The sequence below is a fragment of the Tursiops truncatus genome, chromosome 18, assembly GCF_011762595.2.
Source record: "Tursiops truncatus isolate mTurTru1 chromosome 18, mTurTru1.mat.Y, whole genome shotgun sequence".
In the NCBI taxonomy this organism is placed as follows: domain Eukaryota; kingdom Metazoa; phylum Chordata; class Mammalia; order Artiodactyla; family Delphinidae; genus Tursiops; species Tursiops truncatus.
In genome coordinates, this window is record NC_047051.1 from 19,814,675 (window position 1) to 19,826,804 (window position 12,130).

Consider the following 12,130-nt stretch of genomic DNA (forward strand, 5'->3'; position numbering starts at 1 on the left):
GATTTGAGAGAAGAAGGGGAGAGAGTTACATCACACACAAAGGTCAGAAATAGGACCGACTTCTGACGTCTCAGCAACAACATGGAAGCTAAAAGGCAGTGGACACCAAAAAAATTCTGAAGGAAAGAGGTTTCTAACTATATCAAAGGGGGCCCCAAGACCACCCCCAGGTTCCATGATTCACTAGGAGGACTCACAGGATATAGTTGTACTCACTGCTATGGTTTATAACAGCAAAAGGAGACAAGGCAAAATCAACTCATAGTTTTTCCCCTAAAAAGCTAATGACTTTTGTTACTAATTCTTTTTGGACTCAATCCCCTTATTAGAACAGCAAAAAAGTAATGGAAATAATTTGCTCTAACTGTAGCTTGCATTTATTAATGACTTTTCCCTGTAAAATGAGCCCTGTATAACAGCTCTCATTTGGTCCTCAGCAATGCTGAGAGCAGCAAGGTAGCTGTTATCCCTGTTGCTTAAAATAAGACAAAAACATTGAGTGTTACTGAAATTGTTAAGTCTTGATCAAGCTGACCCCACCGGTCAATAATGAAGCAAGAGCTGAATTCCAGATGTTCTAATGAAAACTCCAGACTCTTTCCACTGTCTTGCTGCCACCTGCTACCAATCTCACCAGGTCACTTGACTCTCAAATGAATAATGGTCATGATAGCCGAAGAGGAAGATAGAACAACATGCCATAAAATATTATTATTATTACACAGCTCTAATGAAGCAACTCACTACAACACTAATCGGTAAATCAAATGCAATGGCTCATCCTATCTGCCTCACAGAAACACTGTAATTAACCTTTTTAAATCCATCAGGCAGAAGAGCTTCTTGGAGATTTTCTTCTTTAATGTGCTTACATTCAAGCTGTGGATAAAGGCAGAAGTGTATGTGAATTACCCTGTGCTAAGTGCAACCCAGAGGCAGAAAAGTTCAACTTGGCTCTTCTGCTTCCCCCTCCCCATTGCGGTCAGTATAGAAACTCCTCTAGTCCCTACACACCACCTCCAAGCATCCCACAGGCGTCTTCTCCTTCAAACGGCTGGAAGGTAGCAATTTGAGCAATAGGTGGATATAGCTTTTAATAATGAAGACATAGTGGTTAATTCAGAACCAGAAAACTTGTAAAGGACCTAAAAACAAATTTCACAAAAGAGAAGAGCCAACAGAAATTTAAAATATTGCAACAATCACAACCTCCAATTACGTGGAAAACATTTTGGGAGATCATGGTGCCAATGTCATTTTTCACTGGTTGAATAGTGCATGTACAGAAGAGGGAGAGCAGAATGCACATCTGTCCTGCCCTGTTTCTACTGTATCAGGAAGAGAATTAAGTTCCAGAAGAGAAGAGAATCTAAATGACACTTCTTACTCTAAACATAATGTGAACACATGCAGGTTGCTGTGTATTTACTGGACAAACACGACAGAGCTCCCAGTATCCTGTGGTCAACATCATTTACAGTTTTGATTAGATCGAGTATGAGATATTACATAGAAACTCCTCTGTGCATTGATATCTGCACATCCCACAACTAAACCACATACCAAAGCCTTGTTTACACTTGATTTCAGTCACTGGACCACTGCTTGAATGATATACTATATTTTTCAAAGTGTGGAGCAATGATCACTTTCATTGGGATAATGTATAATCATGCTAAAAATTTTTCAGGCTAAAAATCATGTCAAAAGTGGTCCAGAGGGCTTCCCTGGTGGCGCAGTGGTTGAGAGTCTGCCTGCCGATGCAGGGGATGTGGGTTCGTGCCCCGGTCCGGGAAGATCCCACATGCCGCGGAGCGGCTGGGCCCGTAAGCCATGGCCGCTGAGCCTGCGCATCCGGAGCCTGTGCTCTGCAACAGGAGCCAGACCCGCTCCAGACTTATTGCCTCAGTCTCCAGAGAGTGAATCTTGCAGATTCCTTTTAAATAGTCTTTCCAGATGATTGTTAACTACACTGAAGTTTGGGAACCAGTGAGCTTCGGGACTCCTATCTGAGTAATACCATCCATAGTGCTTACTGAGGACACTGAACTTTGTTTTTACCTGCATAATTCGTTTATTTTTTTAACCAGCAACTACTGATTGTGTTTTTTTAATAAGCTTTTTAAAAAAATAAATTTGTTTATTTACTTATTTTTGGCTGTGTTGGGTCTTCATTGCAGTGCTCAGGCTTTCTCTAGTTGCGGCAAGCGGGGGCTACTCTGTTGTGGTGCTCAGGCTTCTCACTGCAGCGGCTTCTCTTGTTGCGGAGCACAGGTTCTAGGTGCGCGGGATTCAGTAGTTGTGGCTCACGGGCTGTACAGCGCAGACTCAGTAGCTGTGGCGCACGGGCCACGTGGAGCTGTTGCTCCACGGCATGTGGGATCTTCCCGGACCAGGGCTCGAACCCGTGTCCCCTGTGCTGGTAGGCAGATTCTTAACCACTGCACCACCAGGGAAGTCCGATTGTGCTTTTTCTATATCATACCTTGTTCAAGATAACAAAGTATGATATTGAGCAAAACACACACGGTCCCTGCTGCTCACCAAGGCATTTACATCCTAATGCATCCCATTGTATCGTGAGATTATACTGAAGAGTTTTGGCAGCCACCACAGCAATGGGTATCAAATGTCACATGAGAAGCTTGTTAAACATCACACATATTCAGCATATCTGGAGTGGATTTTAGGAATCTACATAATTAACACACTGCCCAGGTGGTTACAACCACACTTTGAGAAACCCGATCCCGGAGAGTTGGGATATAGAATACATAATTTGTTGTATATGTTTAGGCTTAAGTTAACATGTTGTGCGACGTCTGTGGTTTCACTTAAAAAAAAAGAGCACATATTTTATATCTGCCCAACATTTTCCTTCCAATTATTCAAGCAACTAGTTTTTATGAGTTGTAATTATAAATAAGAATATTTATTTAATAACTCAGCAAGTATTCAGCAAGCACTGTTGAGCACCTACTCTGTGTCTTGCTCCCTGATGGACACCAGGAAAACAGAGATTGAAAGGCTTTGTCTCCTCCCTCAGGGAGCGGACAGGGAGGGGGGCTTGGTAGCTGTCAATTTCCTCAAATGCCTTAGCAACTCTTATGGACAAAAGTGAGCTGGGGGCACAGAGGAAAATGATTGACTGTGCCTAGGGAATCTGCAAAGTGTGCAGAGAGGAAGTGACATGGGGACAGGTTTAAAGACTCCTTCCAGACAGAGACGTAGAGGATTACAATAAGTGCCAGGCATTGTGTGGTGTGTTTGTAAGCATGAGCTCATCCGTTTTCACACCATCCTTTGAGGTAAATGCTTTCATTATCACAATTTTATAGAAAAGGGACCTGCAGCCAGAGAGGGTACATGACTTGCCCCAGGTCACGTGCGTAGTGAGCAGCTGAGCTGTCACACCCAGGCTGTGGGAGGCCAGAGCCTGAAGGCTCAGATGCTCTGCTCTGTCCCATCATAGGTGGAGGCAACTCTATGAAGAAGAGCCCGAAGGCATGGGAGACCCTGCCATGCTCAGGGATCTCAAACAGCACAGGACCCAGAGCAGAACATATGTGGAAGGAGGAGAAGTTAAGAGCAGAAGTATGGGTGGGGCTCTGATTCCCAAGACACACATAAAAACTGGTTTCCTGACTTGACACTCTGAACTTTACATTTCTATTTTCAGGATTCAATACAAGAATCCATTCATGTAGGCATGAAGAAGTATTACAGTTGGTCCTCATTATTTGCAAATTCCATATCTGTGACTCATCAATGCACTCAAATATATTTATAACTCCAAAATCATTACTCGCAGTTTTTTCATGACCATTTGCGGACATGCACACACGCAGAGTAGTGAAAACTTTAAGTCCCCCCGGCACCCCCAACGCCCAAGTTCCTGGCTGAGGGGCACAAGAGCTTTCAGCTCTCATTATATAAGCAAAAGTGTGCTTTCTGCAGTCTATCTAGCACCACTGTTTTCACATGTTTGTGCTTTTTGTTGGTGAATTTGCTGTTTCAAATGGCCTTTAAGCACAGTGCTGAAGGGTTCTCTGGTGTTCTAAAAGCAAGAAGGCTGGCATGTGCATGATGGTGAAAATACACGTTAAGTAAGCTTCTTCAGGCGTGAGTTACAGTGCTGTTGGCCCTGAGTTCAATGTTAATTAAATATAAATTATAATAATATATATAAACACATAGCATATATTATAGAATATATTATGTACTATAATTATTAATTATACTGTATTATATACTATAATATAGACATTGTTCAATATTGAACTCAGGGCCAACAGCACTATAACTCAGGCCTGAAGGAAGCTTCGCTAACACTTGTATATTCTGGGTTGGCCAGAAAGTGTGTTTGTGTTTTCCCATAAGATGCTATGGAAAAACCCAAACGAAGTTTTTGGCCAACCCAACAGTACCTGACACATACACACACACACACAATAAGGTGATTTTATTTGTTTGTTTATTTGTAATGTATTTTTTAACGTCTTTATTGGAGTATAATTGCTTTACAATGGTGTGTTAGTTTCTGCTGTATAACAAAGTGAATCAGCTATACGTATACGTATATCTCCATATCTCCTCCCTCTTGCGTCTCCCTCCCACCCTCCCTATCCCACCCCTCTAGGTGGTCACAGAGCACCGAGCTGATCTCCCTGTGCTATGCGGCTGCTTCCCACTAGCTATCTATTTTACATTTGGTAGTGCATATATGTCCATGCCACTCTCACTTCATCTCAGCTTACCCTTCCCCCTCCCCGTGTCCTCAAGTCAATTCTCTATGTCTGCATGGACATATATACACTGCCCCTAGGTTCTTCAGAACAATTTTTTTTTTTTTTAGATTCCATATGTACATGTGTTAGCACACGGTATTTGTTTTTCTCTTTATGACTTACTTCACTCTGTATGACAGTCTCTGTGTCCATCCACTTCACTACAAATAACTCAATTTTGTTTCCTTTTATGGCTGAGTAATATTCCATTGTATATATGTGCCACATCTTCTTTATCCATTCATCTGTTGATGGACACTTCAGTTGCTTCCATGTCCTGGCTATTGTAAACAGAGCTGCAATGAACATTGGGGTACATGTCTCTTTTTGAATTATGGTTTTCTCAGGTTATATGAGCAGTAGTGGGATTGCTGGGTCGTATGGTAGTCATATGGTAATTCTATTTTTAGTTTTTTAAGGAACCTCCATACTGTTCTCCATAGTGGCTGTATCAATTTACATTCCCACCAGCAGTGCAAGAGGGTTCTCTTTTCTCCACACCCTCCCCAGCATTTATTGTTTGTAGATTTTTTGATGATGGCCATTCTGACCAGTGTGAGGTGATACCTCATTGTAGTTTTGAATTGCATTTCTCTAATGATTAGTGATGTTGAGCATCATAAGGTGTCTTTAAACAGAAACACACATAAAACAAGGTTACATATTGATCAGCTGATAAAAATGTTGTGATCAGAGGTTTGTAGGAACCCAACTTCTGTATTTTGGTGAAAGACAATTGTTCAATGTTTGCTAATTCAGTGTTCACAGTGATTGTATAGAATATAACTACCACAAATGACAAGAATAGTCTGTATTTTCAGAAGTGAAATGAAATTAATAATAATGATAATACCTTCAATATATTGAACATTTGCTCAGATACCATGCCAACTGCCTTATGCTTGTTAACCATTTTAATTTTTGTGACAGTTATATGAGGACAGTATTATTATTGCTGCCCTACAGAGGAGGAAACGAAGACACAAGAGACCAGTTATCTCCTCAGGATGATATAGCTAATTAAGTGATAGAGACAGAATTTGAAACTAGGTCTGACTTCAAAGCCCAGGTGATAGGATGGAGCAAGTATTCATACAATCTCCAGAATTAAGGAAGCCCCATTTGTAAACACCAGTATCATCGTTGCATGTTCTCTAATTGAAACCATATTGGATAAGGATTTTATTTGTTGGGTCACCAGTGTTAACTTCACCATCTTTCTACGTGCTAATAAGTTGGTCCTTTCATTTGGACACCTGTATTCTTCAGTTCCTGACGGGTAAATCTTCAGGACAAAATTTCTTCAGTTCCAGATGGGTAGGTCATACAAGGCAAGGTGGGTCATTCACATAAATGACTTTGGACCCCTCTGTATTATTTATGCAACTTCCTGTAAACCTACAGTTATTTCAAAATAAGAAGTTTTTTTAAATGACCTTTGAAATCCCTTCCAAATCTGAAATTCCATGACTTCCTGAGCTTGCTTTTCCTGATGCTTAGCAAAGGATAATGTACTTGTGGATGTTAAAGAGACTCCAGAGGACTAAAGCAGTAATGGACGTACATCAGTTCTTTGCTGGTGCCTAGGAAGATCAAATTTCTAAGTGGTAATATCCCCGAAAGTCCAAGGCTATTTAAAGACAATGTACCTCCATAGATACTACATAGATACTGTGAGGACACTTTCAGAGGAAGGCCAAGTTAATAAAACAGAAATAGACCACATCCGTGTTGTAGAAGGCTTCAACAATATTAACACAGCAAGTGTGACTTGCCTTAAAATAGCTTACTTTCTTTGTAGAATTCACAGAACATAACCACACATCTAAACATCCAAAGTTATTGTAAAACAATATAGTTAGGAGACAACAAACACACTAAAATGCAAAAATAAAACAAAACAACAACAAAAACTACCTGACTTCTTCCCCACTGACACATCGTATAACAAGATATATATTTGGAAGTCTAAACTACTCATCTGAAATACAATGTGCACAATATGGACAATTTGGGGATGTCCTGATTCTCAGGACATAACTTTTTAGCCAATTTATGTAAATAGCTTTTTGGACTTCTAATTACACTGTTTAGAATCATAAAAATGTAGTTAGTGAAAAACTAATGCACAAAACCCAGCCTAAGTAAAGAACAAGGAAAGTCAAAACACTTGAGGCTACCCAGCCATTCTCTATCTTGTTGACTCATGAAATCTAATGGCTAAGTACTGCAGGCAATATTTTAGATGTTTTCTTTTTTTTTAATCACAGAGGTAGCTGCCAGTTTACTACATGAACAGCTATAATATAATGGAATTAATTTTTGGAAATTACATATCTAGCAGGATATGAAGGTCATTCTTACAAAGTATTACACCATCAACAAAAATGCTAATGCCTCAAGTGTATTCAGTAGGAAGACTACATTGAATATTGATTTGATCAAGTTTTGATCACGTTTGTGTTCCTCCTGATGAATCTGTGATCAAGTATTCATAGTCTCAAAAGACTGGAACAAGTTTTATCTGCATCAATGATGTCTCACTGACATTTCAAAAGGTGCAAAATCAAACAAATGTCATCAGGGAAGAGCCAGTTGGCCATACAAACCAGTCCCATAGGGTGACATATTCCCAATTATATTTATCTTTTCTTATTTATTACATTTGTCTATGTAGTTACCAATATGATTTAGTCAAAAAAACCCTTGTATTTTACTTTCTGGTTTGAATCACATTGGCTTCTGAAGTCCAATGCATTTTTTTTTCAAACTTTTATCATCCAGCCAACTGACTCTTATAGATCCACCTATGCCTTTTCCTGGAAATTATTTTTAAGATGAATCTAAGTATAATGCTAGCATGTTTGGAAATGTTGACGATATTTGAATTTCAGACTTTCAGCCTTCTTATGAGCCTAGTTTGATTTAAAGTGAAAGCTGAAAGCATATATCTAATGTATTTTAGATTGAGGAACTCTCTTCAAGCAAGGGCTAATGAATACGTATTTGTTCGAAACAGTACTTAGGCTTTGTCCATATGTAAAGGTCCTGAAAACTTTGTGATAAATTGAAAGCTACGTCCATTGAAGAAATAATTGATAAGCTGGACTTCATTAAGATTAAAAACTTCTGCTCTGCAAAAGACAAAACTTCTGCCCTCATTCAAGAGAATGAGAAGACAAGCCACAAACTGGGAGAAAATACTTGCGAAAAAGACACACCTTGTAAAGGACTGTTATCAAAAATGTACCAAAAAACTCTTAAAACTCAACAATAAGAAAACAAACAACCCAATTAAAAAATGAGCCGAGAACCTTGAAAAAGAAGATATACAGATGGCAAATAAGCATATTAAAAGATACTCTACATCAAGTCATCAAGGAAATGCAGATTTAAATAAGATACTACTACGCACTTATTAAAATGATCAAAGTCCAGAATACTGACAACATCAAATGCTTGTGAAGATGTGGAGCAACAGGAACTCTCATTGGTGGTTTGAATGCACAATGGCACAGCCACTTTGGGAGGCAGTTTGACGGTTTCTTACAAAACTAAACATACTCTTACAATATAATCCTGCAATTATGCTCCTTGGTATTTACCCAGAGGAGTTGAAAACATATCCACACAAAAATCTGCACATGGATGTTTCTACCACTTTATTCACAATTGCCAAAACTTGGAAGCAACCAAGATGTCCTTCAGTAGGTGGTACATACAGATAATGGAATATCATTCAGAGCTAAGAAACAAATGAGCTATCAGGTCATGAAAAGACATAGAGGAAATTTAAATGTATATTACTAAATAAAAGAAGCCAATGTGAGAAGGCTACATACTGTATGATTTCAACTATATGATATTCTGGAAAAGGCAAAACTATGAAGTGAGTAAAAGGATCAGTGGTTGCCAAGGGTTGGGGAGGATTGGAGATAAATAAGCAGAACACAGAGGATTTTTAGAGCAGTGAATATACACTGTATGATATCATAATGATGGATACATGTCAATACACACTTGTCCAACCCCTAGAATGTAAAACATCAAGAGTGAACCTGAATGTAATCTATAGACTTTGGATGAGTATGATGTGTCAATGTAGGTTCATCAGTTGCAACAAATGCACCACTCTGGTGGAGGATGTTGATAATAGGGCAGGCAATGCATGCATGGGAGCAGGGGTTCTATGGAAAAATCTCTGTACCTCCCATCCTTAACTTTGCTGTGAGCCTTAAACTGCTCTTAAAAAAGATAACGTCTTACAAAATTTGAAAGCTACTTTTGAAAAGCAAAGAATTCTAAATTTTGAACATAAAATTTGAGCTGTGCCCTCAATAGTAATTGAACCACCTGAAGATATGAGTTAGCCATGCTGGCCAAATATATATAGCATAACATAAGCAGATGATTCCTTTGATTCTGCTTTCATAAGTCAGGAAATAATATAGTTGCCTGAATTATCATAGTCATTGCAGCCATGGTTATCAGGCCACATTGGTTGCATTCTCCTTGAAGACCAATTCAAAACATTGTTAGCCTGCAAAACTGTCCATAAACGTTCTTTGTTCTCTATTACCATAGCTACAACTCACCCACTGGTAAGATTGTGAGATATCATTTGATATGTCTACTTTCCCATTTTATTAAAACTGTCATTTCTGTCAAGTCTAATTTCTTTTTGGCACAGCTCAATTTCTTTTTAGATCCTGAGACTGGCAGCCCAATGTTAATTTGAATGTTCAAGCTCTATTACTCTATTGTGTGTATTGACTTTTATCACAATATGAAAACATTGCACACAAAATAAAATCCCTCTCTGGGCTCCATAGGATGTGGGAATCACCCACATATCTAACCTCATCTTCTTCTCTACTCCCTTTCCTCTCTAAGCTCCATCCACATGCCCATGGCCTGCTTTTTTTTTTTTTTTTTTTTGCCTGTTGACCTTGACAAGGTCTTTCCTGCCTGACAGCCTCTGCATTTGCTATTCCCTCACTACAACATTCTGCCCCCAGACCTCTACCTGGGTGAGAACTTCTTGTAAAGTCTGTTCTCAACGACTGTATCATCTCCCCAGAGAGTCTTCCCAACCATACCGTCAAACAAAGCCAACCTACCGTGTCCTCTTCCCCAAGCAAATTTCTGTCAAATCACCAGGCTTCATTTACCTCTCTGGATTTACCACCATCTAAAATGATACTGCTCATTGATTAGTCTACCTGTTTTTAATGTAGCCCAACTGTATTGTACTGCAGTTTGAAGAAGAATGTCAAGCCCTCGTTTTATCTTTGACATGGAATGACCCAGAGGAATCCCACAGGTAGAATGAACGCCTGCAGAAACCTCAGTGTCCCCTCCTTTCACTATAATATGAAAATGTATTAACTTTTAAAGGAATATACCATTTTATAGGCAATAGGTATACTGTTGAAAAGTTGTATGTGAGTGGGTTTTTTTTGTTTGGGTTTTTTTTTAGAAATCAAATTATTTTTCAACTTCATTAGATAGGAAACTCACTGTTTAAGAAACATTAATTCAAATTCACTTATAAATAACTTTTTTAATTATGATTTCTTTTATAATTAAGAAAATAAAACCTACTCATTGCAGACAATTTAGAAAGTACCAAAAAAAGTATAAGGAAAGTAATTAAAGTAAACAGCATCTTATCACAGATAACATCCTGGTAATATTTCCATTTGTCCTTTTCTTCTATGCACCTAAACATGGACCTAGAGATTATCACACTAAGTCAGTCAGACTGAGAAAGACAAATATCATATGACATCACTTATATGTGGAATCTAAAAAAAGGATACAAATGAACTTATTTACTGAATAGAAACAGACTCACAGACATAGAAAACAAACAAGATTATCAAAGGGGAAAGGTGGCAGGGAAGGATAAATTAGGAGGATGGGATTAACAGATAAACTCTACTTTAAAAAAAATGTATACTCAATATACATGCAAAGCCCTAAAGTGTATGCAATTTAGAACCCTACCTTTTTTGTGTGTGAGTTTGTTTTATTTTAGAAGCCTACTTTTTAACATTTCATTATATTTTCCTACGTCATATTTCCTAAAATAAAATATTTAAGAGCTATATGGTATTCCTTCAAGTATACCATAACTTAGTGAAGCCTTTATAACTGAGCATTTAAGTTACTGATAAAATTTTGATTATTATAAAGAAAAGTGTGATGAATATCATCATACATTTGTATGCTCCAAATCATGTCAAATTTAGAACAAATATTTCACCAAATGGACCTGTCTGTCCAAGAAGCACACAGCTGACACTCATTAAGGTAAATCCAGATTGGTGCTCTTTAAAAACTAGTGATACCAAAAAAAACAAATGATGACTCGCAACCAAGTAATTTAGCTGAAAGACTCACTGCTTCTCTTTACTAGCGCATATTAATGAAACCAAATTCACTATCCTTGCCTGGACCCAAGGCATTTCATTACATGATAGACATATGTGACGTTTCGGTGCTTCTCTAATATTAAATTCAGAAGGAGAATTTAGTAGTCAGAACCAAGTCTAGGTTAAAACAACCACAAAAAGATCAGGGAAGACAAAATAAGGTTTGAAGAAGTTGCCGTACGCTATGTTGTGGTATACTTGGAAGACATGGACCTTGGAGTCCAACTCAACTAGTTAGACTCATGGGTCCATTATTTCTAGAGGTTTGATCTTGGGTAGTTTACCTATACTCTGAGATTTTTATTAACGGAAATGGAGATAATACCTATTTCACAGACTTCTTTTAAGGATTAAATGTGACAAACCCCTAAGTCAGTATACTGACAACATACTAGGTGCTCAATAAATAGTAGCTCTCTTTTATAAGGATCTAAAGGAAGGCAACGAATCATATACTAATAACCAAGTGATCACAACAAAAGTCTCAAGCTATAATCAAATGCATACAAATGTCAGAGAGCAGAGCAGGGCCAAGGTGTAGGGTATGAACAAAGTCGAGGATGAGAAAGGAGGCAAACGCTGAAGGGGTGGGGAAGGGGACAGATAAGAAATCTAGGGTGAAACAAACACTCATCTGGAGAAGCTGAAAGCATAGGGAAGGGTAGGGTCAGGCAGGCAGAGGTGAACCAGGAGAGGTACCTGGGCAGCTAAGACAACCCTTGGCATAGAGTGTTATAGATTCTCTTTACGAGCAGCTGATAGTTGAACAGGGCTAGTGTAGGTCTTGAAGGTAAGTCAGAGCACCTGCTAGAGTTGGGAGTGATGGGACAAGCCTCAAACGTGTTAGACACCTATTCACTGGTTCCCCAAGAACAGCACAGATAAAGAATACTGTGCATCAGTTAG